Source organism: Suricata suricatta, chromosome 9, assembly GCF_006229205.1.
Source record: "Suricata suricatta isolate VVHF042 chromosome 9, meerkat_22Aug2017_6uvM2_HiC, whole genome shotgun sequence".
Taxonomy (NCBI): domain Eukaryota; kingdom Metazoa; phylum Chordata; class Mammalia; order Carnivora; family Herpestidae; genus Suricata; species Suricata suricatta.
Genome location: NC_043708.1, coordinates 131444495 through 131469254, shown reverse-complemented (window position 1 = coordinate 131469254; position 24760 = coordinate 131444495). Strand labels below are relative to the sequence as shown.

At 45.4% G+C, this 24760-nt stretch overlaps 2 long non-coding RNA genes across 5 annotated transcripts in view; one reads left to right on the top strand and one right to left on the bottom strand.

Moving 5' to 3' along the window:
- Positions 1-57: 57 nt before the first annotated feature.
- On the top strand, positions 58-19697 carry LOC115301576. Of its 4 annotated transcripts, none has more exons than XR_003913172.1 (4): positions 58-165; positions 5148-5226; positions 9288-9412; positions 19633-19697. It is a non-coding gene; the product is annotated as an uncharacterized LOC115301576 (long non-coding RNA). The 4 variants fall into 4 exon arrangements; XR_003913171.1 differs by lacking the exon at positions 19633-19697 and adding an exon at positions 12504-12671; XR_003913173.1 differs by lacking the exon at positions 19633-19697 and adding an exon at positions 11171-11334.
- The window catches only part of LOC115302941, a 47122-nt gene continuing 29264 nt past the window's right edge, over positions 6903-24760 (bottom strand). The window contains exon 4 of the long non-coding RNA XR_003913733.1: positions 6903-7335. This is a non-coding gene — a long non-coding RNA (uncharacterized LOC115302941). The remainder of the gene's footprint in view (positions 7336-24760) is intronic.

Below are 24760 nucleotides of genomic sequence, written 5' to 3'. Positions count from 1 at the left end.
GAGGGCGTGTCATAGTCTGGGCCCCTCTAGAACCCTCTCTAGCATTCCATGGTGACTTGGAGCAGGAGAGGCAGGGAAGGAACTCTAGTTTTCTACAGAACTGTTTGGAGGATGGAATCAGGGATGAGGAAAGAGTTTTCGAAGGAGACAAGGACTTGGAGGAAGGTAGGTTTAGAGGCCAACGTCAGCCTATTTGCCCAGTCCTGTCTCGCTTCCCTTCAACAGACATCTCATCCTTAAATTTCAGCACACCGAGACCCTGAAGTGAATCCCAGCTCCAGAGAAAAGCCAACAAGAGGCAGGGTTTGCCTTTTGCTCTGGGCACATGGGTCCCACCTGCCCCGATCCCTAGCTAGGGGGCTCTGAGGGTAGCGCACTGACTTCGGAGTTCTTGTGTGGGAAAGTCCTCTGCCCAGGGGCCTGTGGTCTTCAACAGCTACCAAAAAAAGCCTGCTTTCTGCAACTGGGCCAGAACGCTAATATCAGCCACCAGAGCTGCCTCAAAGAGCAAAGTACATGAGATGGTCCATCTTTCTCAAACCTAAGTGTAAAAAAGATCAGTGTCTATGTACATACGTTGACTTCACTCAGCCTTTATCAGCCACCTTCCGATCAAGGAGTGAGGGCCCTATCATCCTGACAGCACTCACACAGACACTGTCCCGTGTTAGATTTTACCACAGTAACCTCGGTAGATCAGGGTGGGGTTAGGACCCACCATGCCAACGTCTGGTCGATTCTGCCCTAGATTTGCACCCAGACCATCTGGGATATCAACCATGGCACAACACTTGTGCTTTATAAAGTTACCTTTCTGATAGGGTCATATCCAGTGCCAGCTTTTAATTATCCATAGAAGGGAGGAGAGAGGAAATTAGTCAGGAGAGCCAATTCAGGAGAATAAATAAAAATCGGCCCGCAAATAATAGGCTAGGAGGATCATCTGTATTGGGCTAATTGAGCCATGACCATAAGCAAGCAATTCAACAAATTCTGTATGTGTAAACCAAGCCTCCAATTTATTAATTCACTGCTTAAACGGAATGCACGGTCATGTGGCGCGGGCATTCACATCTGTCGGAACACGCATTTGCTTTATCAGTGCCAGCTACCGGGAAGTCAAGTTATCAAAAGGTTGCTTGGTGAGTGTGGAGTCAGTACAAGAGAAGCTTGCTTTGCAATTTAAATTCAGCAAAATGTATTGAACTTTATGTGTCAGGCATCATGCCAGGTAATGAGGACACAAAGATGCGATGCTCAACTTTGAAGTTTGTAGCCAAACGGAGAAGAGCAGTTCCATGTGATCAACATTATAATAGAGGTGTTAGACGGATAGGCAAAGCATCGCCTCTCGGCAGAGCCTTAAAGAATTAATAGGAGTTTGCCGATTGGGGGAGTGTGTGTTTGGTGGGGTGGATTTCAGTTGGATGGAAGTGTGCGCAAGAACACGAGGAGGGGGAGGTGTGACGGTTCCACGTGGCGAGACTGGGTGTGACACGGTGAAAGCTCCCAGACTGTAACAGTGTTGGGACGGGAAAGAGGTCTGACGTTATTACCGAGCCGATGGTAGTTGGCTTCCCTCACATTGAATTTATCTGTGACATATTTTATTTATTTTTTAGATTGTTTTTATTATAGTTTATTGTCAAGTTGGTTTCCATGTAACACCCAGCGCTCATCCCAAAAAGAGCCCTCTTCCATGCCCATCACCCATTTTCCCCTCCCCCCCATCAACCCTCATTTGTTCTCAGTATTTAGGAGTCTCTTATATTTTGCCTCTCTCTCTCTCTGAACTATTTTTTCCCCTTCTGGGACACATTTTAAAGACTGAACGCCCAGCACCCACCCTGAGTCTGCTGATCCAGACTCTCAGAAGGGACCCAGGCATCAGTACTATTGAAAGGCTGCAGCCTTGAAAGAGATCCTAACACAGAAGATGATGGGGGCATATTTTCAAAAACTTTTACTAGAGTTGAGAGGAATGTTTTCTTAAAACTAGGTGAGGAAACTGACATAACAGAGAAAACCCTGGGAAGCCTGGGTGGCTCAGTTAGCTGAGCATCCGACTCTTGGTTTTGGCTCAGGTCATGATCTCACAGTTTGTGAGTTCGTGCCCCAAATCAGGCTCTGGGCTGACAATGAGGAACCTGGTTGGGATTCTCTCTCTACCCCTCCCCAACTCTCTCTCTCTCCCAAAATAAATAAACTTAAAAAATTTTTAATGAAAAAAGAAAACATGATCAATGGGAATTAAAAATAGGACTGTTATATTAATGAGGAGGATTGTCCGAAAAAATAGAACAAATAGGAGCCAGATAAATAAAGGGTAGGTACAGTTAGATAGATATAGACAGAGACATAGATATATAGAGACGGAGAGAGAGAGATTTTAAGGAATGAGCTCCCAAGACTGGGGAGAGTCTGAAATCTCCAAGGCCAGCAGGCTGGAAACTGAGGTAAGAGCTGATGCTGTGATCTTGAGTCTGGACTCCACAGGGCAGCCGGCTGGGAAGTCAGGCCGGGTTTCTAGTTTCAGTTTTGAGAGTTCCTGTCTTTTCGGGAAACTTCAGTCTCTGCGTTTCTGGCCTTCAGGTGATTGGTTGAGGCCCCTCCACATGATGGAGGGTAATCTGCCTTATTCAAAGTCTACTGATTCAAACTGTCACTCACATCCTAAAAATACCCTCACAGCAGCCTCAGACGCGTGTTCAAGCAAACAACTGTGAAGCATGCGCCGAGCTGATACAGGAAACCAACCGTGCCAGCTGGATTCCCAGCTGTAGCCTGCCCCTGCTTTCCCTTCTGGCTGGGAGAAGAATTTGGAAACGTGGAAAAGCTTCTCACGACAGCAAGGCTGACAGCCCCCCTGGCCTCTCCTCTGTCCCTGAAATAGGGTGTTGAAGCCACAGCCTGGAAGACAGTGCCTTCATCCAGAGAGAAAGCATCCAAGCTGAGAGCCCGCCATCCTGACACGCGCCCCGTACCACCAAGTCGGCCAGGCCGTGTGGTCGTCTTGAGGGAGACTTTGTGATGCTGTCTTGCCCCCCTAACAGAGCTGGGCCCAGCGGGGTGAATCCGCGGCAATCACTGGTTTCTGCCATTTTAATGCTTAATAAGAATGAGTGTCCTGGTGCACAGTTCACCGATTTAACTGTTCTGAGGATTTTGATAGATGTCTCTCCTTTATATTTTCATTTCATGAACTTTTATAGCACACAATGAAAGAGGAATGTGCTGCTTCATGGTGCAAAGCTTACCAGCTGAGAAGCCGTCTCCAGGCATTGGCGGGGAGAGGGCTTGGGCAGAGCTACCTAGAGCAGCCCACCTGCTTTCCAGAGCCTCTGCTCTGCGGTGGGGGAGGCAGGGAGACTGCTGCCTCCAGTTTCCTGGAGCAAGAAGCATAATGGGTTTTTTTTATTATTAGATTGATCCATGTCAGTAACTGTGATTCCATCTAAATCTTATCTTATTCTACTCATTTGATGGCACAAAATAAAAACTCAAAAAGTAAATATCATATAAAACAGGGAATGACCACATTGTTTCAAAGAATGTTTAAACCAGAAGGGACCTTTAAAACCCACTCAGGGGCGCCTGGGTGGCTCAGTCGGTTACGCCTCCGACTTTGGCTCAGGTCAGATCTCAACATTTGTGGGTTCAAGCCCCGTGTCGGGCTCTGTGCTCACAACTCAGAGCCTGGAGCCTGCTTCCGGTTCTGTCTCTCCTTCTCTCTCTGCCCCTCCCCCTCTCATGCTCTGTCTCTCTCTGTATCAAAAATAAATAAAACATTAAAAAAATTTTTTTAACCCACTCATAAAAATAATAATGATAATAATTTTTAAAAAGCTTACTCATAATACTATAAATTCTCTAGAGATCAGAAACGAGAAACAATGTATCCAGAGTCACTGCTCAGGTCTTAAACCAGAGCCTCCATGGAGCACCCGGGTGGTTCAGTTGGTTATGCGCCCGACTCTTGGTTTTAGCTCAGGTCACATTCTCATGGTTCAAGAGTTCAAGCCCCGAGTCCAGCTCTGTGCTGACAGTGCAGAGCCTGCCTGGGATTCTCTTTTTCCCTCTCTCTCTTCCCCTCCCAAGTGCTCGCTCACTCTCTCTCTCTCTCTCTCTCTCTCTCTCTCTTTCTCAAAATAAATAAATAAACTTTAAAAAAATCCCAAAACACCAGACCCTCCAGATTCTCAATCCATTCATCAGCCTTTCTTTCTTCCTTTCCCTCCTTATTTGCTTTTGTCTTTAATTCTTTCCTTCCTTCTTTCCTTCCTTTTCTTCTCTCCATCCTTACCTTCCATTTTATGTCCTTTTAAACATATTTTTAGCACAAAGTATCTTAAACATTCAGTGGGCCACTCATGGTTTGTCCACAGAGTCCACTTTGGCTACTTTGAGCAGAAAAGGGAATTGTTAAGGAATATCAGTTTGCTCACAAAGAGATAAACAGACCAGAAGCTAAGTGTTCAGAAGGAAAACTCAGAATATAAACTGCAGTTCTGGCCTGATGTGAAAACAGCCTCCATCACCGCTACTGAGTGCTGAGTCCAGTGAGATACCAAGAACCTGATGGTGTTGCCCACACCCCATGTCCTGAGCGTCCAGGCCACCTCTGAGTCAGGAACTTGACCCTGCAGCCTCTGAAATTCACACACCACAGGCACCACCAAGAACCAGCTCTATTTTCCTGACCATGCTCATTTTGGCACTGAAACCCCATGAGCCAACATTCAAGAATCAAGAGGGTTTGAACATGGGCTCTGAAATCTACACTCAGACCCAGTCTTGGAGTCAGGGCTAGGTCAGCCGCAGGCAAGAGGCTATACTGGGCCTCAATGCCCTGTCTCCTGTGTGATTCTTTGTCCTTCTGATTGTGAGTTTGTTATGGGTGTCCTGAATGAGATTTACACAATTGAGGTGTTTGGAGAGTTGAAATGCTTTGGGGTTCACTTTTTAACTTCTTCCCATTTCTTCTTGGAAGTAACCTAAGCTAAGACAGACAGACAGACAGACAGACAGACACACACACACACACACACACACACACACACACACACACTGTACCAAGTCTGGGCTGTCTCCAATGTTCTATTTCACCTGCTTGTCTAACTCAAACCCTCAACTTTGTTCTTTCCCAGCATGTCATAAGGTCTACCTCCACAAGACAGGGCTGAGAACACAAGAGAAAGTCTACCTCCACAACACAGGGCTGAGAAAGTAAGTGATTCAGTATTTTCTAGTTATATATTTTACTTTTGGGGGAGCTCTGGGGTCACTGAAGAATTACTGCTTTGTTTTGTTTTTTTTCAAGAGCTCTGGAAAAGGGTTGCTTGGGTGGCTCAGTCAATTAAGCATCTCACTCTTGATTTCGGCTTGGGTCATGATCTCATGGTTTGTGATTTCGAGCTCCACATCAGGCTCTGTGCTGACAGTGTGGAGCCTGCTTAGGATTCTCTCTCCCTCCCTCTCTCTCTGCTCCTCCCCAACTTATGCTTTCCCTCTCATTCAAAATAAATAAACTTTAACGAGAGGGAGCTGGAAAAAACATTAAGGTCACTAGTTACTCATAGGTGACACCTTGACAGTAGATGTAGAAGCAATTTAATGACGTCTCAGAGCAACACAGAGCTATGAACCTGGTTGGACAAGAGGCTTAAAAAGAGCTGAAAACACGTTATAGAACATTTTCGAAAACTGCCCATATGGCCAGCTGGACACTTGCATGCCACATGCAACCTATTCTCTCCTCCTTTCTTGTCCTCTTCCTGGGGGATCCTTATGCTGAGAAGGTATTATGGGTTGAATTACATCCCCCAAAAGTACCTATGTTGCAGTTATAACCCCCAGTACCTCAGAATTGGGGTCACTGCAGATGTAACCAATTAAAATGAGCTCATTAGAATGAGTCCGGTCCTTATAAAAAGGGTACATCTGAAAACGATGCACACAGAAAATACACCCCTTGAAGATGAAGGCAGAGATCGAGGTGATGCTTCCACAAGCCAAGGAAACTCAAAGATTGGCAGAAAACCACCGGAAGTTAGGAGAGAAGCCAAGAACGATTCCCCCTCACAGGCTCAGAAGGAGCCATCCTGCCAACTCTTGGATCCCAGGCTTCTGGTTTCCAGAACCGCGAGACAATAAGAGAGCCACTGAGTCTGCGGGGGTGGCCTCAGAACATGGCTACCAGAGGCTGCAGCTTCGAGTATCACCCCCGCCCAGTTACTTTACAGCAACATGGGAAGGAGGTAGACAGCCCAAGAGATGGTTCAGTTTTACTGGTGTGATTGTGGGACAAATCCAAATGCCCCAGTGTGGCCTCCAAAGCTCTCCCTGCCTCCTCCAGCCTCCAGCCTCATGTCCCACTGCTCTTCATAGATCCCCCAGTCCAGCACCCCAGACATCTCACGGGTAGCTCTGGAGATGATGCTCTGCCCTGCCATGTGCTAATCCTTCCACCTGAGTGCCCGTTCCTCTTCAGTAACCCTTCTCTGTTGTGCAGGGAAAAGCCCTACCCATCCACAAAAACAGAGCTCAGATGTCACCTCCTCCATGCAGATACCCCAGTACATGCAGCCAAAGCAGACTCTTCCGGCAGACCTCTCCCACCATGGGGGGATGTCTGTCATGGCTCCCACACCTCCCCATCCACCGTAGAAGTGGTCCATATGCCTGTAGGTCTCCCCATCAGACAAGGAGCATACGGAGGACAGAGACCACACTTAAGTCACCTTCGACACCCCTACAGTGCGGGAGCCTATGGCCAGGTACTCAGCCCCTCTATAACTTCAGACCTTCACATCACCGATACTGGAAGTTAAAAGTATCTTGCCCAGTGAGTAGAGTCTGAATGTCAATATTTCATTCCCTTGACAGACACTGTGACTCCTCCTTGGATTTTCTTCACTTTGCTCCCCTGCAGAAACACCGTGACATGCTGTGACCCTAAACATTCGGTGGGATAAATGTGGTGGCCTCTTTTAAATACATGTGGTTGGTAACTCTTCCAAAAATCCCATGTGAAATTGGACTCCTGACCCTGGGGTGCTCTTCTTTCTCCTCTGGCTTGTGTTTTCATGCTCCATCTTCCCTGAGGGTCACAGGATTCCTCTTCGCCAGGAATTACAAGGCAACCCTTGGAAAGGTCTTGGGTTTTACTCAGGTGTAAAGGAAAGCCTTGACCTTTGAATGTGTGAGGGAGCTGCTAGTGGGCACCCTCCGCCTCCTTCCCAGCAGTGCATACCCTACAAACGGGAAAGTCTTGTTTCTGAATTCTTGGTCTGTGGTCCTTTTTCCTACGACATGTGGGCCATGCTCCATGGAAGTCTGGTGAGGAAAATGATGCACGAATAAATGAATGAAAATGGCTAAAGAGAAGAATGCATTTGAGAACACAAAATTTTATAATATATTTAATCACATAATGATGGCTCTCTTGTTTTTTCTATTCTGCAAAATTGTTGCCTTTTTCCAACTACCCATTCCTCCAAGCCTACCTCTTCCCTCTCCCACCCCCCACCATTTTTCTCTGTTCTGCCCACTTCATATAATGGAAAGTAAACACTGTCATAGCCCTCTCATCTGCCTATGAGGACAGATCCAACTGGAGAAGCTATCAAACCCAATGACATTTTAAAAGAATCTGAATGAGGTAATTATTGTGTGAAGGTAAATTTGCCCAGGGGAGGAAACATAACAGAAGAAAAATGATTGAACATTGCAACTGGAAAAGCCTGCACTACAAGCTGCTGTGGAGGCAAAGGGCCACACCACCTGACCTGCCGGTGTGCCAAGGGATTCTGCCCCGAGGAAGAGCCAGATTCATCAGGGTTAAGGTCTTTACTCTGATTTCCCACATGACATCCCCACTCGAAGAGCCAAGGGCACAAGGAAGCTGTCCTCGCTCCTGGTACAGAGGCTGAAATAGAGCTTGTATCTTCTGTGGTTCCTTCTCTCTCTCAGTTCCTTTATTGATCTTCCTTGAGTTCTTGGTTGAAAAGCTAAAACCTCCCTTCCCAGTCCTTCTCATGTATGATAGGTATTTTGCCAGACATGGGCAGACTGAGATAAAATACACCTGTGCACATAAACACACACCCTCAAACACACACATATATGCTCACACAAACACACATATACACTCAAATACGCATATGCATTCATATACACACATACACATAGACACACCGACACATACATAAAATGCAGCAACACAACCACATACAAGAATGCACTCCAATCTACACACACAGGTAGGTATGCGTACACAAGCACGTGCACACACGCATCACGCACACATGTCTGACTCCTGAGGAGCTCACTGTCTAGTGGGACTGTTAGCATTCACCGAGATCATCGCTAGCAGGGAGTCACATCTAAAGTACAGTGGGAATACAGGAGAGGAGCAGGGCTGGGGGCTGGTGTGCTGGGAAGTGCCAGGGAGGGGCCCTCAGAGGAGTTTGATGCTGAGTGGGAACCTGAGGGGTGTGGAGGAGGGCACATAGCAGAGGAGGGAGGACTTTGGTAAAAGGAAGCACGCAGGCAGGACGGCTGGAGGGCCCAGTAGCCTGGCTTGTTCGGGAGACTGGTGAGGTCAGTCCAGAAAATAAAGCCATCTGGGCCATGGCTAACAGCACTAATGTAGCCCGAGGCACTTTCCCTGTGCCACTGGGGCTGGAGGAGGAGAAAATAAAACACAGCTTCCCTATACATTCAGTGATCCCTAATCCTGGGGGAAGGATGCAGGAAAATTAACATGCACGTTTCTACCTGAAGCCCTCCTTGGTGAAGATGTACCCTTCTCTCTGTGGCCTAAACTCATTCCCATCATCGTATGGATGAATAAGTCAAGAACACCACCAAATTAGTTCCTCAGAATAAATCATAAATGCACATTTGTCAGGACCATTGTATAGAACTCAGGTGCCTTCTCTTTTTTCTTTTTAAATATTTATTTTTGAGACAGAGAAAGAGTGCATGCATGCACAAGTGGGGAGGAAGACACACACACACACACACACACACACACACACACACACAATCTGAAGGAGGCTCCAGGCTGTCAGCAAAGAGCCCAACATGGGGCTCAAACTCACAAACTGTTAAATCATGGCCTGAGCTGAAGTCAGATGCTCTAATGACTACACCACCCAGGTGCCTCTGAACTGTCTTCTCTTAAATCTGAGTCATGCTTCGTTTCTCTGTCAGGAGACACATCCAGTCCATCTGAGGTCGTGACACCAAAAGCACGCCCCAAACCTCTCCACTTCTCTCTCTAGGGTCACCGTCCTCAACAAAGCCGGTTATTGCCTGCGTTGGCACAGCAGCCTCCTAACCCTTGTCCTTGGGTCACTCTGCTCCTCGGTAATCCATCCCAGCTAGAGAGGCCTCTGCAGACTTTAAGGTGGGTATGTCATGCCTGCTTTAAACCACACAGAGACTTTCATTCCACGGATGCAGCTAAGAGCCCAGTTCTAGACCCAAGTGCTGAGTTAAGATCTCAGTTCCAATCTTAACTGCCCTGTGCCTCAGTGTCCTGCTCTGCAAACGATGTTAATAACTACCTATCTCATATAATGTTCAAGACGGTTAAATGAGTTACTGCATGTTAAGTGGCTTGGCATTAGCATTCACTGATATTAGGTTTTAAGAAAATAAATCCCAATCTCTGTACCAGGGCCCCTCACTATATGTCTGACCTCATTCTGATTGTTTCTGTCCCTCACTCACTAGGTTATAACCATATTGGTCTTCTTGATGTTTAAACAGATCAAGTTCACTGGGAGCTCAGGACTTTTCTATTTATTGTTCTTGGTTTTCTTTCCCAGGCACCCTTCTCTTCAGGTCACCACATGGCTGGCTCCCTCTCATCATTCAGACATAAGCAGAAGTTATCACCACCTAGTTCCCATGAACTTTCCCATGTTCATCTCCTGTACACACACACACACACACACACACGCACACACACACACACTCATGATTACCCTATTGGTCATCCTCATAGTGTTTATCATTAGTGTATTCATATTATTTATTCATCAGTCTATTATTTGTTAATCACCTTCCCCAACTGGAAAGAAGACTTCACAGAGTAAAACCACGTAGATTAGTATCTGGCATGGAGAAGGAACTGAGAACATACATGCTGGATGGATGATGAATGAATGAACTGATGCAGTTAGCACACCGCAAGTATTTACCGAACACACTGAAATAAGCTATAACCACTCCTGGAAATAGAAACAAACCAAAGTTTAAGGAAACTTAGTCTCTGCCATGTGTGATCGCTCATGTGACAGATGTGAAACTCTCATGCCATGTGATCCAATTAGCATCGCTCTTGAAAGGTCATTATTCTCGGATATGATTACACCATCTGTCCAAAAAGCTTTCGTGATTCATGATCAGATAAGCACCAAACCCCATTTGGCAGGCCTTATAAAGTGACTCTATCTTCTTGGCTGGGTGCTGGCCATGTGTGGGCAGTATTTTGACATTTTCAGATGAAATATGGGCTCGAATAAAAAACACATAAAGTACTGAGATGATACGGGCCAGGGAAGAATATTGCATTCTGTAAATTCTCAGGGTATAACCGAGATGGGGAATGGATAAATTTAAGTCTAGAAAAAAACGTGGAGAAACTTTGTCCAGTGGGAAACTTTATTAAACTCTGGTTTCATCTCTCTGAAGAAATTGCTGGAGGCTCTATCACATATAGCTGGACAAAGACTCAGAGAACATACCTCTTGCATATTGGAGAGGGTCCTGGAGCTGTAGATGATGGTATAAGAGGCATTAGAGAAAACTACTGATCCCAAGGGAAGGGATGACTGCCCCCATTTTACAGATGAGGAAAGGGGTTGAATAGCTAAGTCCTGCCCAGCCACCATTTCCCTTCCTTCTGGTGACAGAAACTCGACTTCCTTTTGAGGAGCCACTCATTCCCCACTCATGGGCCTTATACTTTGGATGGAGCCCATCTGGCCACATGGTTAGCTCAAGGATGAACATGTGGCCCGTGCCAGACAAAAGAGAGAAATTCTGAGTTTCCTTTTCTGAAATTGTCAGGAAAGAGATGTTTTCTGTCTGTGGAGGTTGCCAAGTCCCAAGAAGACAAGTCTCAGTCTACCAGCCATCAATTTCCTTTCTCTTGTAGACAGCCTGCCCAAGAATGTAGCCAGCACAAAAAGAGGTTGAGACTGAGAAATGGAGGAAAATGAACTCCCCAATCAGCCACGTCTATAGCTAGAACAAGCACTGCATATATTTCAATTACACGAGACAAAGGTTTCTGCAACCCCTTGTCATCATTAAACCCTGTGGGAGAATAAAATACATGTATTTGGTCTTTGTCCCTGGTTCGTGTCACAGAGTCCCTAAAACCCATGTAATTTTCTGAGTGGTAGGAGTGTCTTTTGTTATTTATACCAGCCCCTTTGGGCCTGAGTTTCTGCTAATGAATGATTCCTGGTAGAGCAGGCAGCTGGATGGCCTCAGGATGGGGCTGGTCACCAGAAAGACCGCTCCTGGGAGCGGAGAAGTGGCTGGAGATTATGTTCTATAACACAAAACTAAACAAAAACTTCTTGAACATGGAGATTTCAGGAGCCTCCGAGCTACTGAATAGATTGAGGTATTTAGAGGATGACCCTCCTGAGAAGGCGTGGAAACCATACCATACACACACATACACACACATACACCCACCCACCCACCCACACACACACACACACACACACACACACTGCAGCTCTTCCACTGGGTACTCCTGAGTTGTATCCTTTGTAATAAGCTGGCAGTAGAAAGTAAGGCGTTTTCCTGAAGTTTGTGAATCCTTCTAGCAAATTATTGAACTTGAGAAGAGTCTCTGTGGGAAACTTTGGGTTTATAGCTGGTTGGTCAAAAGCACAGAACGCCTCTGGGACTCAAGACTGGCAAAAGAAGTAGGATGGTCTTGGGAAACGGAGCCCTTAACCTGTGGGGTCTGCACTAACTCTTGAGAGTGTCAGAGTTGACCTGAATTGTTAGACACCCAGTTGGTGTCAGAGAATTGGAGAATTGGTTGTTGGTATGGAAAAAACCACACTTTTGATGTCAGAAGGAAATACCATCCCCCAATGGGATTTTCTGTTACTCGCTGCCAATGCTTCTGATCAACTCAAGAATCCCAGGCTTAGAAAATTTTAGCAACTCACTCATGGTCACACAGCTAGTAAGTGACAGAACTAGGAACTGGGCCAGATCCATGTGACTCAAAAAAACCCCATGTTTTTTCTTCCTGAGCTGTTCTGTTTTCCTGAGAGGGTTACCATGGAAGGGATTCCATCCTTAAGTGGGAGGGTATACCAGATGGTTGCACAGGCTCTTGAAGTTCCAAGTTTCCATCACTGTAAGTATCTCCCCATAGATGATGGTAAGAATCTACCCACTAAACTCCAACGAAGCCACATCCTACAGTCTGAGCAAACCCAGTACCCCTCTTTTTCCAGATATTCTGATCACCATACACAATGTCATCTGTTGACTACACACTCTACAGCCCATGAAGTACTCATGGACTCCTGAATAAAGCTTAACAGCAAGGTTGAAGGAAATAATCTCTCTTTAGGTCAGAGTCAAGCATGTGAAAGGGAAGTTAATAAACTGTCTAAAGTGTTGGTTGTTTGCGCTTTCTATTTTCTTTCTAATTTCCTCTTATCTCTTGAAAATAAATTAGAACATCCTTCTGGCAAGCACCATATCTTAGACATTTCAGTGTCTCCCTCTACCTCCAACACTATGCCTGATGAGTAAGAAAACATGTTGAATGGCTGACTCATTTTGGAATTTGTTCTTGTGTTGGTTTGATTTCATTATCTGTCTCCTTACAGATTTAATGCTTCCAAACCTGACATTAGAAAGTCCTTTTCTGAGCCTGATTTAACTTTCCTAAGATGCTTGTTTTCACAGATACATGTCACATATGTGGTGCTGATTGGCTTTGAAATTAACCTTGTTTAAAATATTAGCTTCGCCCTTCATTTAAAATAAACTGGTGACTGAGGTGTGCCTGGGTGATACAGTTGGTTTAATCAACTCTTGATTTAGGCTCTGGATGTAATCTAAGAGTCCTGAGATCAAGCACCACATTGAGCTTCCCACTGAGCATGAAGACTGCTTAAAGATTCTCTCTCCCTCTCCATCTACCCCTCCCCTGCTTTCACTCTTTCTCTCTGAAAGAAAGGAATCAAGGAAGGAAGAAAGAGGGAAAAGGGAATGAAGGAAGAGGAAGGGAGGAAAGGAAAGAGAAGGAGAAGGAGAAGGAGAAGGAAAACTGGTAGGTGGGAAAAAGATCAATGAATGGAAGAGGATCCTAAAAAAGAGCTAGGCAGAGGAGGTTTCGGGGCACCTAGGGGAGAGGAGACAGTGTTGAAAGGAGAAAGACATAGCTGGGGCTGAGGATATCTGAATTTAATGGAAGAAGATGACAGAGCAAGGACTGATGTGAGGTCAAGGAGAGCTTAGTACCAAAAGTCTAAGTGGGGAGGGGTGCAGGGTATGGAACAGGGTCAGGCACTGCCATTGATCAACAGCGTACACCGACAAAACCTAGAAAGTTCAATGGCACAGACTTCATAAAGGTCTGTAAATGGAACATGACCCAGTGCCACCAGTCTTCTTTGCAAAGTGCCATGAGATCTCTTTTCTAGACCTTTGGGTGTGCTCTTCTCTTTGCCAGCAATGTTTTTCTTCCCTTCCCCATTTTCTTGACCACTTCTAGCCTTCCTTCTAATCCTACTGTACATTACCTCCTCCAGGGATCCATCCCTACAAATCATGGCACCCTGACCTCCAATCTGATACTATCACATACTGTATGCTACCATATTTCTATATGCATTACTGTAAGGACTTTCCCCTATGTCAGGGATCAGCCTTCCTTATTATACTGCCCTTCAACTTTTCTAAAGTGTTCTCACTCAGTTATTTAAGGTTCCCAGCAGCCTGGAAAGAGGTTAAGAAGTCTTGTATTATCCATCCCATTCAATGACATAAGGCTAAAGCTCAGAGAAATTGAAAGATTCACACAGGACTAGGCTAACGATGCTCGGGATGTAACTTGAACTCAAGTCTTCTGTACAAGTCCATGGTCCTCCCACCTCACCAGACTGCCCACAGGTTAGCTGGAGAGCGGGGAGCTCTGTGTGCATATGGGTATGAAGTTCTGCAGTGCTCTTTGTTGTAGCCTTTTGGGGAAAAAATCAGGTTTTCTGGTACAATGATCATTTTGAATGGAAAGTTACTTTTACTCTTGTTTCTTTCACCCTTGTGCCAGCTTATAAATGGGCATATTCTTAAAAATGGGCAGGAATTTTTTTAAGTGATCAATAAATATATTAATTATACTGTATAAAAGAAGGAAGGAAGGAAGGAAGGAAGGAAGGAAGGAAGGAAGGAAGGAAGGAAGGAAGGATGGAAGGAAGGAAGGAAGGAAAAAATGGGCATATTCCAGATTCTGTGGTTAATACTCATACACCACTGAAGAAAAGAAAGACCAAGTCTCCAGTTAGGAGTCCCTGAACTATTCCCTGAAGATGACTTGCCAGTCCTGCCTTGGCACACATAAAATAGAAAGAGACAGGCTCATATCACATATCAGCTGTGCTCAGCCTTTCTCCTCCAAGGCAGAGATGAGGAGACAGACATTTGTTCAGCTAACATCCATTGAATCATACTGGGTCCCAGGCTCTGGAGCACAGAGTGACTGAAAGATTATCCCTTGTCTCAATGTGTTCAAAATTCTGTGAAGAAGACAGATACTCTTGTTATTTTATATGATTCTCTTCTCCCTGTTACTCCTTATTTTTTTCTTGCTTATTATTTTAAACATATGTATGTTTGCTAAGTTACGGGGTCTTCTCAGCTTATTCTGTCATTTTTATGTCTTGGTGTACTAATTTTTGTTTGTTGTTTCAGCAAACCGTTCCTCTTGGTGGTTAGTTATCTTGTATGGTTTCTTCTTTTTTTTATGGTCACATTAGCTCATTTTCAACAGGTATTATAAACCCTATGGGACTTTGATGTACTCTGGGTTGTTAAGCATCATTACAGAGAGTAGTGTGGGGTTTGCTTTTGTTAGGCTCCTGGACCTTCCACAATATGGACCACTTTTAAATGGATCCCTTGCCTTTCAGTGGATTTGGACCCCACACCCAGTTTGGATGCAGATCTGAAGTTTTCATTTTCCTTCAATAACCTTTACTCAGGTGGGCAGAGCTTTTTGAGTCCCCAAGACTCATGAGCTCTTTGAGACTCTGGGCTTTATGAAGGATAGATGGCTTCTGTCTATGCCCTTCCTGCTTTCACAGGCTCTCAGCTGGGTCTGTTGTCACTGAATAGATAACAAAATCTCAGTCTCCAGGACACAAAGCCTCTATCCAAAAACCCCAGCAGGCTACCAGCAGTAAAATCCCTACCATTCTGACTCCCACCACGTTTTGCCTCATGATACCTGAGGGCTTCCCTTCTCTTTCTTTCAAACTCAGTCCCTTTTTATTGTTTTATTTTGTACAGGATAATCTGTGTCTTGTAGCAAACAAACTGGCACTGTGTGGCTGGAAGCCCCAAATGGAGACTTAGAAACCATGATCCATGATTAAATCACTTTGATTTCTTCCTGGAGAAAGCAAGAGACCTAGAAAATTCCACAGTGACCTCTTTCACTGACAGTGCTGCTCCCTGGAAAATGTCTGCTGCAAAACCAGCACCGAGCAGGTGCCCTGGAGGCAGTCTTGAGTGTGCTCTGATCACACTCTGAGATAGTGGGGGTGGGAGGTCACTAGATTTCTTCAGAGCTTGAAGAATGAGCTCTCTAATGAGCTAAGCCCCTATTCTGTGTGATGTGAACAAGGATGAGACTTCACAGAAATCTTCACAAATAAGGAGAAATACTAGGAGCAATGTACAGACAAGGCATTGGGTACCAGAGAGTGGACCCTGAGGGAACCAACTGGTGAGAGGGAATACCGTCCTGTCCCTGGTGTGCCTTCCACAGACTCCTGGAAGAGCACAGTGCCCATGACGAATAATGGGCAGAAAAGGCAGGGTGACTTGCCAAAGAAAGTGAAGAAAGAGGAGCAAGCATTTATGTGGGAACTAGTCAGTGATGTGCACCATGAAGTGCTCGCTCTTTCATGTGCACTCGCTCTCACTCTCTCTCTCTCTCTCTCATTGGTGGACTTTATATTGACAGCAGTTTTAAGTTTATAGAAAATTTGAGTGCAAAGTACAAAGAATTCCCGTATACCCCCTTCTCTCACCCACCCACTCCATAGCCTCTCCCATGGTCAACCTCTTGCTTTGGTTTGCTGTATTTGTCACAATTAATGAGCCAATATTAAGAACACTGTTGATTTGCAGGCTACTAAGGAGTTTGCAGGTGAAATCTGAAAAAGGTCCCCATACTTGGAAATCAGGGAGAGACTGAAGAAAGAGGCCTCCACTCCAGATTGAAAGATAACAGGCTTATTAAGCAAGGCGACTTGCATACAAGGCTTGTCTTGGGCAGCCGCAAGATGAGATCTCTGCACCCACATACCAAATCTTAAAAGTTTGTAGAAAAGCCTTAACTATGTTCAGACACATGTACCATCCAGATGATCTCAACACCCCATAACTCTCTCAAGGCTCATTCTTGGGGTAGCTTCTGGGAGCAGGGAAGCCAAGCAAAAGTGCACATTCCAAGGACAAGGAGAGGGTGAGGAGCCTCTGACTGCCAAGGTCCAATACATGGTCAACAAGCAGTCACATCTTCTCAACCTCCCCAATAAACATTATTAAGTAAAGTCCATAGTTTACATTAGGATTCACTCTTTATATTGTGCATCCTGTGGTTTTGGACAATGGTTTAATGTCATGGATCCACCATTATGATATCATACAGAATTATTTCACTTCTTGCCATGGACTGAATGTTTAGGCCCTACCTCCATCAATTCATATATTGAAACCTAGTCCCCAATCTCACAGTATTTGGAGATAGGGCCTTTGGGCAGTGATCAGGTCATGAGAGGGGAGCCCTAATGGGATTAGTGTCTTTACAAAAGAGACTCCAGAAAGTCTTCTTGCCACTGCCACCATGCAAGCATGCAGCAAGAAGACAGCCATCTATTAACCCAAAGCCGAAAGTGGGCTCTTGCCAGACTCTGAATCAGCTGGTGCCTCCTAGCTTCCAGAACTGTGAGAAATGGATTTCTATTGTTTGTAAGCCACTTAGTCTATGATATTTTTGTTAGAGCAACCTGGACAGACTGACACTTACCTACAATCTCATTATTAAAACACAGGTATTTATAAACATGTAATTGCCATACTATTCAGCAATTCTACTTCTACGTATAGACCCAAGAGAGTTGAAAGCAGAGCCTCAAATAGATATTTGTACCTACATGTTCATAATAGCATTGTTCACAATAGTTAAAAGATAGAAACAATCCAAGTGCTCATTGAGGGATGACTAGATCAACAGAATGTGGTATATACATACAGTGGAATATTATTCAACCTCAAAAAAAGAAAGACATTCAGACACACGCTACAACGTGGATGGCCTTGAAAACATTCAGCTAAATGAAATAAACCAGGCACAAAAAGACGAACATTATATGATTCCATTTAAATAAATGATCTCAGTCAAATTCATAGAAATAGAAGGTGAAATAGAGTTTACCAGTGGCTGGGGGAGACAGTGGGGAATGGGGTGTTAGTGTTTAATGGATACAGAGCTTCCGTTTGGGATGATGAGAAAGTGCTGGAGATGGACGGGGGTGATGGTTGTCCGACAGTGCGAAAGTATTCAATGCCACTGAACTGTGTGCTTAAAAATGATTAAGATGGTAAATTTTATGTTATCTCTATTTTACCACAATAAAAAAATAAGCACAAAAAGCATATGTATTTATATCTTACTTCCAAGATGCTTTAAAGAAGCATGATATCTTAATCCTCACAGAAGCCATCTAAGATGACTGTCATGCTCAGTTGTGGAGATATTAGCTACCCTACCCCACCAGTGCCTCTAGTGTCACCCCGGGTGACTGACTCTGCCAGCTGGGGCACATTTCACCACAGCAAGGTCTAGCCAGATACTCCGCACCCAGATTATGACATAGAGCGTAAGCACCTGCCACTCTCTCCCGGGGACCAAAGAACAGAAAACACAAGCTACAGTGGCCATTGCGCAACAAGATAAATTCCTCTCATGGGTCCACAGACCACTCAGCAGTTGGGAAATCAGGTTTGGATGACCCTTTTCTTCCCTAACAGCTCACAGTCCTACCCTTCTCTGGCTTAGATGCACAATCGGCTAGCCGTTGTGTTCTCCGTTGATGGTGGAATGAAGACAAGGCCATGCTCGTGGGTTCACTTTGACTTTTCAGCATTGATGAGTGGCACTGAACTGGAGGAATTATTATCTCATTGTTATTCCTCCCTCCATCCCCAACCATATTCTCAGTCTCTTCCTGCCAATGTGTAACAACATTCCTGTCCCATTCCTCCTGTCCTGTCTGCCTTTCCTCCCGCCCCTACCCAGCCCTCCACAACAGCACACGGGTACAAGTTAAAAGCCAGGTTTGGCAATGCTGGAAGTCAGATATCAAAGTTGGAAATAAATGAAAACAAGCAAGCTTCAGCAACATGAGAGGGCCCTGTGCCCAAGGCCTGACAAGCCACCCACACCAGTTCTTTCTGCTCCTGACAATGTGTTATGATTGCATAGCTGAGTCACCTACACCAAATGATAGTAATTCAGCTCAATCATGACAAAAATAAAAAATGAGCAGCCATCTGGCCACAGGCTTACTCACCCTATTAGAGCCACCCATTGACACACTGTTCGCAGAAAAGGTCATGGGAGGTGGGTGGGTAAAGAGAGGTTCATGGGTAGAGGGATGACGCTAAAGCGGCTTTAGGCCACGGGCCTATGGCTTGGCCTCTGTCCCATCTTTTTGAAATAAGCATGGAAGGTGAAGGCAGATGATCAGAACAGAGGTTCAGATGAAAATCTCCCTGTATTTCTCTCTACTCATTGCTGCAAATCTTTAGATTGGGAAATAAACTTACTCTACCTACCACATTTCTCCAATGTACTTGGAAAACAGAAAAATATAAAAAGCAATATTTATTGGTGACAACTTTGTAGGGGAACATGTACTTTCATATATGGCTACTTCAATGATAAATGAGTAATTTTAAAAATAATGTATCCAGATTTTTCTAATTGCTCAAACCCTTTGACCCTCTTCTAAATAATTCCTCTTCTGAGTTTGTTTCCTAAGGATATAATTAGAGATAAGCACAAAAATTAATGTTACAAGAATGTTTATATTTGCATTATTTATCGTAGCAAAAAAAAAAAGGGGGAGGGAAGGAAAAGAAAGAGTAGAGGAACAAAACTTAAATTATGGTCACATCCAATTTACTAGAAGACAACCATTAAAGACCATGCCTTCAAAGAAAATTTAATGGCATGGGGAAATGTTTATGATATAACAGTATATGCAGAATAGGCCATAAAACTTTATATACAATGTGAAATGCATTATGTTGAATCATATATAAAATTTCCCTTTTTTATAGGTCAAAACAGTTGAATGTCATCAATTTTATAAGATGCAAGTCAAAGGAAAAAATTTCTATAATGAAAAAATTTACATTGTAAGTTGTGGTTTACTCCATCGATTTCTTTAATCTTTCTTTATCCCAACGTCTTACAAAAGGCCTTTTGTAATTGGGGGCAGGGGGCGGGGGGGTATAATTTAAAAAGAAGAAAAAGTGAAATGTCAGGAAGCCACCCTCAGCAGAGCCCACCCCAGCTCAGTCCTGGGGAGCCACGTGCTAGCACCGGCATCTGCTGGCTCATGAGACCATACTGGGTGTCTCACCCGACTCATTCAATGACGTCACTTCAAGTTGGTAACTTCAAAGCAGCTGTGATGGCAGTATTTACACTATGAAAATTGGCAAATGTCACAAATCAGGGCCTTCCTTTCTGAACTAGTTACCAGTATGCCACTGGTCCAGGATTGGTTTTTTTTGTTTTTGGTTTTGTTTTGGTCAAGGACAGGACCAATCCAGGCTCAGGATACCCCTAAATCCCTACTGTCAGGCTGAAGAGGCCATGCCTAAATTCTAGGCTCTGCGTTCCTGCTCACCATGTAAACCTCTGATTCAGATGGCTTCACATGGACTTTTCCCAAAGGGATGAGTCCGTGTGATGAACTGGTCCATCAGTAATAAATTAAAATTACTAAGTGGGGAGTGGGGCACCTGGGTGGCTCAGTTGGTTAAGTGCCCAACTTCAGCTCAGGTCATGATCTCACGGTCCGTGGGTTCAAGCCCTGCATCGGGCTCTGTGCTGACAGCTCAGGACATGGAGCCGGCTTCGGATTCTGTGTCTCCCTCTCTCTGAACCTCCCCCACTCATGCACTGTCTCTCTCTCTCTGTCCCTCTTTGTCTGTCTGTCTCTCTCTCTCTCAGAAATAAACATTAAATTTTTTTTAATTACTAAAGGGGGGGTGGGTAGGGTGCTCCTGAGTCAGCTTCCAGAGCCTATGACACAAAGGTCAGGTCATGGGCCATGCTGAATTCATGGCTCCTTGGCTGACGACTCGGCATCTATCTGCTCTTAGAGCCACACTGACTGCACTGCTTCTTCCCCTCGGCACTTCCACACTTGCTATTAATAATCAGTATACTGGTGTGGGGCGCCTGGGGGTCTCTGTCAGTTAAGCCTCCGACTTCGGCTCAGGTCATGATCTCACAGTTTGTGAGTTCAAGCCCCACGTCGGGCTCTGTGCTAACAGCTCAGAGCCTGGAATCTGCTTCAGATTCTGTGTCTCCCTCTCTCTCTGCTTTTCCCCTGCTTGTGCTCTGCCTTTCTCTCTCTCTCTCTCTCTCGAAAATAAACATTAAAAAAATCAGTTATACTGATAGTTAGCATTTACTGCTTGCTTACTGTGCATACATCCTACTAAGTACGTGACGTATACTGAATCATTTCATCTGCGCAGGATCCTGATGCGCTCCCTTGCTGGGTACAAGGTCATGCTTCTGACACTCAACACCTTTGAACACATTTCCTTTCCTTGTTCAGGGACTTCTTCACCTCTTGTGAACTCTGCTCCCCAAGCTGGAGCATGGAACCCCCCTTCCCAGCCTCCAGTGCAACCAGATCACAGGCATATGACCCAATCTCTGCCAGTCAGAGGCCCCCAGAAGATTTCCTTTGTGAAATCAGTGGCCCAAAGCAGCAGGTACAGCATGAAAGTCACCATGGCCAGGATGGCAGAGGGGAACATGCATGTCCAGGGACAGGGACGCAGGCGGAGGTGTCCAGGACCAGCCCAGCATGGCACACTGCAGTGGCCAGCCCAGTGGCAATGGCGGGGTGTCCCCCTGGAGCAGGCCTGCAGGGTAAGGCAGGCCTCATTGAATGCTCTTCTAGACCTGGCTCTCTGGTCCTCCCGAGAACGCTACGCACTACTGAACCCTCTGTCATAAAGTCCTTCTAGGCTTCACCCCCAGAATACATCTCCATGGTTTTCAGAGACTTTCAGACCCTTGGTGGATGTGCAGGTGAAATTACTGGAATGTAGAAACATGCTATTAATATCCCCATTTTGTAGATGAGGAGTTAGGTTATTCGTCCAAGGTCACAAAATTACCAGGATTAAACCTTGATCTCTTTGACCCCAGAACACCAGCTCCTATTTTTAAAACGCTGCTACAACTGACCATGCCATACTACCCTCTAAGTCAGTCTAATTGCTTCCATTCTACTGATACTTCTGAGCTTCTCAGAAGGATAACTATTTTGTCAAGGGCACACACAGTGGTTGGTAGTTGCTGGAGTCCAGGGCCATCCCTCCACCACGCTCCACTTTCCTTCAAGGGCTGACTCAGTGCTCCACCCCCACATCCTCTCACTGATCCCTCCCCAACACTGGGCTGGACCAGTCCCTCTCACTCTCCGATATGGGGGATGGCCCTGCCCTGCATCACCTCCTTCCTTAGCCTCTTCCTTGCCCCAGAAGGCTTCCCTATTCCCTACTTTTCATCAACATTCTACCATCTTTTTAATATCCACAAATTAAACATCACCTTATCCATGAGGTCTTACTGTGCCAACTGACATGGTGACCCTATTTTCTGAACTCCCTTATGTGCACATCCTGTCCGAACCACCTATTTGGGGGTATCATCCTGTTCTGGCCAGAGTGCTCCCTAATTCTGCCTTGTCTTCCCTTTCAGAATGATAGCCGTTGGCAGGCAGAGACCTGGCTCAGCGGTACTTCTTTAGCACCAAGCCCTGTGCCAGACATCTAGTGGGTATTTAGAAGCATCGCTAAACAAATAACTGAACAAACTAGCAGTCAGCTTGCCCTTATTAATGACATGATCTGTATGAGTAATTCTCTTAATGCTGTTTGTTCAGCTCTGCCCCATTTCTTTAGTAATGTAGATGTGTAAGGTGGAAATTGGTGGACCTTTATCTCTCCACTCAGTGTGGCAGTTCTGTGGGAAGCCAGCTACCATGCCCACAGGCAAGGCAATCCCCACCCATCACTTCAAACAAAGGGATTCTAGATCCCCAGCCCTGCCTGTGGTGGGGTCAGGTCAGGCTACGTCAGGGCCTTCTGGCCCAGCTCCAAGGTCCGTCTGCTAGCATCTCCTCTCCTCTCGCCAACACACAGTGGACAACAACCCCATTTCCTTTTCTTCCCCAAAGACACTGCAGAGTTCCCTGGATCCTGCTCTGCTGTCTGCTCCACACCCGGCTCTCCCAGCTTCTTTAGTATTTGTCCATCATGTTATCCCATCTTCCCCCTGCTACTCCCTCCCCCCCCACACACACACATCTGTCACAGTCTCTACCTGTACCAGAGCATCACTGTCTTCCCCATTATATCTGTGGTGTTTGTCCTAGCCCTCATCCACAGTCCTCTCTCCTTGGGTGCCTTCCAACTGGGACTGGCCTGTGACAGTTCTTGCCAATAAGATACAGTCATAATTGTGCTGAGAAAAGCTTCTCTTCCAGGATAAGAAGGAGAAGGAGAAGAAGAAACAGAGGAAGAGGAAGAAGAGGAGGAGAAGGAGACAAAAAGAGGAAGAAGAGGAGGAGGAGGAGGAGGAGGAGAAGGAGAAGAAGGGGAGGAAGAAGTAAAAGAAGGAGGAAGAGGAAGAGGAGAAGGGAAAGAAGGAGGAGCAGAAGAAGGACAGGAAGAAGCGGGGAGGAGAAAGAGAAGTAAGAGGAGGAGGAGAAGGAAGAGGAGGAGGAGAAGGAAGAGGAGGAGGAGAAGGAAGAAGAGGAGGAGAAGGAAGAGGAAGAAGAGGGGAAGGATAAATGTTTCTTAAAGAGAAGGTCTTTTCCCCTTTACCTCTCTCACTTCCTTCTTACTGCCTAGGATGCAGACCTAAGGCCTAGGAGACGAAGCAGCCATTTGGTAACCATGAGGCAATAAGCATAGCACTAAGGCCTCCACACTAAGGGTGGTGAAGTAGAAAAGCCAGAAAGAGCCTGGGTTCTCGAGACCCTCCCGAGTCTCGACGTCTGCCCTGGATCTCCTCTCCAAGACTTCTCACGGCATGAGTCCACTCCAGTCTGTTCATTTCGTCCACAGATAGTGTGCCTGCTCAGTTTGGGACCTAATCACATACATAATTAACACAACACCTTCTCAGATACCCTCTACCCCAACCCCGAATGAGAGAATGGCAAAGAAGTGTTGCTTGTGTTTCTCTCTTATGATTTATCCCAGGACGCTGTGAAAAGTGTGGATTCATGCACTTTTTGTACTCTACCTTGTAAACGCTTCTAGTCGGGGACAGAACATGTCTTCCCCCTCCCGGTCCCCCTCAGCACCTCTCCGGGTGTGTCAACAGAGCTGGAACTCTCCACAAAGCTGTCGGTTTGAGGTAAAGTGTGTTTCTTTCCGGCTCAATCCTTTGACCAAAGCCTCACGATTACAGGGAGGAACCTCCCAGTCCTTCAGCCTCTGTGTACGGAAGAAAGCTGCATCTCCCAAGCAATCATCAGAATATCACGTATATTTTTCCCTGCTGCAAATCACTTATTTACATATTAAAGTGGTTATTTGAGGAGAGAATTCACTGATGCAAATTTGACATTCAGATGTCAGCCACTCCATAAATAAGGTCAACTGTGATGAGGACACATGTTAGTCTCCAATTAGAATCTCTTAATGTCTAAATAATGCTAATGTGAGGCATCTGCCAGCCCCAACTAGACTCATAAACAAAGACACTGACGAGAGTCAACCTAGTCCACGGTTTCTGCCATTAGCATTTCACGCCTCTCAACTCCCAGGAAATGAGCTCTCTCCATCTGGGAAGAGTTCTGGTCAGTTAGTGGACACCAATGACCAAGTCCTGGCAACATAAAATCCCCCAGCTCTGTGGACCTCCGGAGCCAACAGCTGCTCAGAGTCATTCCCGCAGCTCACCTCACTTCTTCCCCTGGAACACATACTCACACATAGCCACCATGAACACAGAGCATATTTTCTGGAGACACCCATTTTGCTGAGTGATTTGGTTAGAAAGAAAAGATAATTATATTTTTTGCATGATGATGATTTAAAGCAGTCTTCAATATTGGACATGAATATAAAATGCAAAATTTACATAAATATTTTTCAAATAAAACATAGGGGCGCCTGGATGACTCAGTCGGTTGACTGACGG